The sequence below is a fragment of the Microcebus murinus genome, chromosome 9 (assembly GCF_040939455.1).
Source record: "Microcebus murinus isolate Inina chromosome 9, M.murinus_Inina_mat1.0, whole genome shotgun sequence".
Lineage (NCBI taxonomy): Eukaryota > Metazoa > Chordata > Mammalia > Primates > Cheirogaleidae > Microcebus > Microcebus murinus.
In genome coordinates, this window is record NC_134112.1 from 44,085,843 (window position 1) to 44,091,684 (window position 5,842).

Genomic DNA, 5,842 nt, shown 5'->3' on the forward strand with positions numbered 1-5,842 from the left:
AGATTTCCTAAATATCTTTCTGATGTTAATTTCATTATGGTTAGAGAATGTATTTTGTATGATTGCAATCCTTTCAAATTTAATGAAACTTTTTTATAACCTAACATATGGCCTTTCCTTGAAAACGTTCCATGTGAACTTGAGAAAAATATTTATTCTGCTGTTGGTGCACAGAATGTTCTCTAGATGCCTGTTATGTCTATTTTGATCAAATCTTATATTGCCTTGTTGATCTTCTATCTAGAATTGTGAATACCAAATTATGAAACTTCTTAAGCAAATTTCAAATTATGATTTTATATATGTATAATTTTGATATATTATATATATTTTTTTTCTTCAAGTCCTTGCCTTTCTTCCATAGTGTTATTAGTTCCCTAAAACAGGAATACTGTGTCACTAAAATGAAAAAGGAGCATAAGCTATCTTTTTTATAATTCAATTTAATGAATGAAAATAAGCCAACTTTCAAACTCATAAGAAAGCTGATTATTGCTTCAAATCATCCCTAGACCCCAAGTTCAAGCACCTACTGCATAAGTTAGTTTATATGTACAGGAATTCAGAATCCAAAATCAGAGAGGAAGATAAAAATATGTCAACCTGGGAGGGGGGCTGGTATATACATACATAATGAGTGAGATGTGCACCATCTGGGGGATGGTCATGCTGGAAACTCAGACTGTGGGGGGCAGGGGGAATGGGCATTTATTGAAACCTTAAAATCTGTACCCCCATAATATGCCGAAATAAAAAAAAAAGTTTTCTATAAAACAAAAAAACAAAAAACCATGTCAACCTCTGACAGTGCTCCTCATCAAAATCATAACATAATGAAATCAGGTTGCCTTCTGCAGAGGTAGCCTCCACTCTTTCTCCCTAAACTGAGTTTGTGAATACAGTGCATCCTCATCTAACTAAAGCAATACAGCAATTATTCAAAAATTTTTCACCACAATGTAACTTTTAAAAATTTAATTCCTCTGTGCTGCACATATCAGTGGACTCTTTAAAATATTTTTGGCTACCAAACAAACTGCATATGTATTAATCAATAAGCAATTTGTTCTACTTATATTATTGCTATTTTTTGACCAATGTTAATCCAGATTGTGAATGATTTATTAGCAATAAAGTTTATGAAAGTATTATGAAATCACATAAATAGTATAGCTATTAGGACTGTACCATGGCCAGTAATAAACAAGATTAAGTAATAATCTAGTCCGTTAACACAGCAGTCCCCAACCTTTTTGGCACCAGGGACTGGTTTCAAGGAAGACAATTTTTCCACGGAATGGAGGATAGGGGATGGTTTCGGGATGATTCAAGCACATTACATTTATTGTGCAGTTGAACCTCTCTGCTAATGATAATTTGTATTTGCAGCTGCTCCCCAGCGATAGCATCACTGCCTCAGCTCCACCTCAGACCATCAGATTCTCATAAGGGGTGCACAAACTAGATCCCTCACATGCACATTTTACAGTAGGGCATGAGAATCTAATGCCCTCGCTGATCTGACAGGAGGTGTAGCTCAGGCAGTGATACAGTGATGGGGAACAGCTGTAAACACACATGAAAGTGTGCTCACTCTCCCACCACTCACCTCTTGCTGTGCAGCCCGGTTCCTAACAGGCCATGGACTGGTATCATGGGGGTTGGGGACTGCAGCCTCAGAACACAGAACTCTTGGTTGCTTAATATTGGCCATCACAGAGACAGGATTCCACCTGTTCAAGTCAAACGCTATAGCCAGGCCGGGCGCTGTGGCTCACGCCTGTAATCCTAGCTCTTGGGAGGCCGAGGCGGGCGGATTGCTCAAGGTCAGGAGTTCAAAACCAGCCTGAGCAAGAGCGAGACCCCGTCTCTACTATAAATAGAAAGAAATTAATTGGCCAACTGATATATATATATAAAATTAGCCGGGCATGGTGGCGCATGCCTGTAGTCCCAGCTACCCGGGAGGCTGAGGCAGAAGGATCACTCGAGCCCAGGAGTTTGAGGTTGCTGTGAGCTAGGCTGACGCCACGGCACTCACTCTAGCCTGGGCAACAAAGCGAGACTCTGTCTCAAAAAAAAAAAAAAAACAAAAAACGCTATAGCCACCTGACTTGTGCTCTGAGAGCTACATATGGCTCAGTAGCCTTCTCAGGAATTCCTATGATGACATCAGTGACCAAATTAAGCTGGAATTATAGCAACCTGGTCTTAATAAAATGAAAACTACACACTGTTTAGAAACTCAGGTCAGCTTCATGGTTCCCAAACTGTGTGCCAAGACACTCCAGATTACTGCAACAAATGTACAAGGGCACAACAGGATATTTTACATTTTCTAGGGAAATATAGCAACATCTCTCTGATACTACATAAACTAGAACTATTAAGTTGTTTGGATGTAAGTATTTAATAAAAAAAAACTGTTAGGAACTGTTGTTTGCACTTAGGTACATCATGAAAAAATTACTGAATCACTGTGACCTGAGAAAGTTTTATAACCTCTGAATTATTTATTTTAGTTTTCCTCTACGGGATTATTAAGAATAGCTGGATGAATTTCATTAGGCTTTGGGAAATATTAAAAGGAGCTCTAAGAACCCTTCTGGCTTCATGAGCCCAAGTTGATAACTGGTGAACTAAAGTGTCACCAAAATCTTATCAATAGAACAAAAAACATGTGTTACCTATAAGTGCATTCTTCACAGTGATTAAGGCAATACAATATCTCCTTCTACTCTTGACCAAAGTTCCTAAAGAAACTTTTCTAGAGGTAGACAATGAGAAAAGAGGGCAAAGAACTTGTTGTGTCACATTTGGAGAGACAGTTCTTTCTATCAATAAAAATTAGGCATCTACTGTGTGCCAGGGCAGGTGTATGAAACAAACAGGCCTTGCCTAATATTTTAAAATCTAAATGTTTAAAATAATGTCAGGTAATGGTAAGTGCCAGGAAGAAAAGTAAACCAGGGGACTGATGGTGTCTGTGGAGAGGATTGTCAGGGAAGGCTCCTAATGAGGTGACATTTCAGCAGTGACCCATGCAGGTTATTGGAGGAAAAGGTTCCTGGACAGAGGAAAGAGCAGGTACCAAGATAAGAGCACACATGATATTCCAGATACAAGAGGTTGTGTCTATGTAGATGTACTTGTAAATAAAAAGAAAAAAAAGCAGAGATCAATATGTTAATAGTGGTTATAGCTGAGTGGTTGAATTATGGGTGATTTTCCTTTTCATCATTTTCTGTATCACATTTTAAACTTTATTTCATTGAAGTATAATACTTATAAAAAATTGCTAATTGTAAGTTTTTGTATGTAGGTCAATGTATTACCACATATAGCCACCTACGTGCTCACCAACCAGGCAAAAAAATAGAACTTGCCAGCATCCCAAAACCCTTCATATTCCCTTTTCATCCTTCATACACTTGCTTCTAGCACGATAGGTTAGTTTCAACTGGTTTTGGTATTGAGATAAATGGAATTATAAAATATGTACAGCTTGGGGATTAGCTTCTTTCAAAATGCCTCTTTTGTCAATTAGAATACAGTCTTTTGGGTTGAAGCATGCAAAATTTTCCCAATTCTTCTTCACAGCATCAGCACAAATTACTTTCAAATAACTACTTTTCATCAAGTGCATTCACACAGATGCACACTTTAACTTCACAAAACTCAATGAAGCAGATATTCCTGTCATCATTATCTCCATTTCTGAGGGAGAAAAACAAAGCACAAGAGACTAGGCAGGTTGCCCGCAGTCTCCCAGTGAGTTGTAAGTGGAGGGAGAATAGCATTCCAGGCTCCCACCTGTGAGTCTAGACCCCTTACCACCCGTTAGAAAGGAATATGCACAGCTACCATCCTCTCAATTTGAAAAATATAGCCTAACCCTTTATGGGATAGTGTGACATACAATGATTCCACTCTGGGTTTAGAAAACCGTGACTTGCCTACATTGTTAAGGGGGCAAATCTCTTGTGGAAACTCCCTTTGACCTGTACTGAGCAATGTAAGGAAAGGTTTAGATAACCTTGACCCCCAGTATGTGTGTTCCCAGCCTCCTCCTGCCTGTTCCACGGCTCTGCAGAGCACAGGAGACCTCATAATCTATGTCTTTAAGCCTTTATCCTTGCTAACGTCCTTTTTCCCTCCCTCTGTTTCTCCCTTCCTTCTTTTCCTACCTCCTTCCTTCCTTCTTTCCCTTCTTCTACCAAATGCTTATTGAAAGTCCACTATGTATTTATTGTTCACCATCCTGGATACTTAACTATTCAGCATTAAATAAAAACATAGCCCCTGCCAGCGTGGAGCTTGCAGACTAGCTAAGTAAGGTCATTTGTAAGAAAAAAAAAAAAAAACCCAATTGTGATAAGTATTAAAGTGCTTGTGCAGGAAACCTGGCCGAAATTAAGAGATAAATGTTTAATCAATGAATCAATGTTTGAATGAATGAAGAAATGAAGAGATGAATTGATTGACCTTTCAGATTTTATTACTCTGAGATTTTTACCATGGCAGGGTAATTACACTTTTCTTCCAATTGCCATTCTCTATTCCTATATTAGTGTGAGTGAAAAATGTTCAGGAAGAATTAGGCTCAATCTGTCAGTCAAAAAACTTCATAAGAAAATCAATTAAGTAGCTCAAAATCATTTCTGTACTTTCAAGAAAAAAAGAAAGCAGCTGCCTGATGATATTTTTAATTGAATTCAGAAGCTATTACCTACGAGAACCTTTAATTTATTCTTACCCAGTCAATCGAAAACAATTTAAGCAAAGCAAAATCTGTTTTCTTCTAAGTTGCAACTGAGCTGAGAGCTGTCATGCCAAGTTTCACCCAGTGTGAATTTCAGCAGCTGAATGATAAACACCAGTAAAAGAAATTCTTTTCTAGAATGCCAGCAGGACTGCTTTAACCAAGCTTATGCTACTAGGCAACACTCTAAGAAAACCAATATTCTTTTGCTAATTACCCCTCTAAAAGGCTAGAAAGGAAATTACACTCTTCTTAATAATTCCCTCATCACCCCATCCTGAATCCTCCCTTATCCACGAAAGGGTGAACACAGAAGTTTCAGAAATCTCAATTCTCATTAAAGTGGGGAAAGAGAGAGATTGCCTCCTCAAAGGAATAGGCTCAACAATTTCATGCAAAAGTTTTACCTCCATTTGGTAATTTACAGATGTAATGAGTGAAAGTGACAGAAAGGGAAGGCTGAAGTGATGGGAGCCACAAACCTTAAATTGATGCCAACACAGTCAGCCATGTTGGCAAACTGGCCTGTACTGGTTCATTCATTCATTTCACAAAGGTGAGAAGCTTACAGTCTAACATGAGGGTCAGAGAGGAAACAGGTAACAAACAAACAAATAAGATAATCAATGATAATTGTGCCTTGAAGAAAATTCCAAAGATGGTATGATAAAGAACAGCTTGAGAAGCCTTATTAAAGCAGTGGTTAAGAAAGCGCTCTTGCTTTGCACAGTGGCAGTATCATAGCCAATGAGGTTTATCTGGGGCACGATTATTGCTAATTGAAAACTTTTCCCAATACCCCACCATGAAGACTTGAAATATAGTCAGCATTGGCAATTTTTGACAGTCTCTATGGAGACTGAACTAAAAAAAAAAAAAAAAAAAAAGAAAGTAGCTCTTAGAGTACTCTTCTGGTGTAAGGTTTACTGTGTTGTAAATGTTTTCTATGTTCTTTTTAAATTAGGTCTAACCATAGCTCTATCATATTAGCTGATACAGATTCCTCAAAACTAGAGGCTTACTCTATTTTCTAACCAACTCGTGATGAGTCTATGAAAAGTAAAAGAAGGGAAGGGAATC

General features: G+C 38.0%; 1 non-coding gene across 1 annotated transcript; it reads left to right on the forward strand.

The window, feature by feature from the left end:
- The first annotated feature begins 5,480 nt into the window (after positions 1-5,480).
- Positions 5,481-5,621, forward strand: LOC142873110 (U4 spliceosomal RNA). Its single transcript, XR_012921162.1, has one exon. It is a non-coding gene; the product is annotated as a U4 spliceosomal RNA (small nuclear RNA).
- The last annotated feature ends 221 nt before the right edge of the window (positions 5,622-5,842 follow it).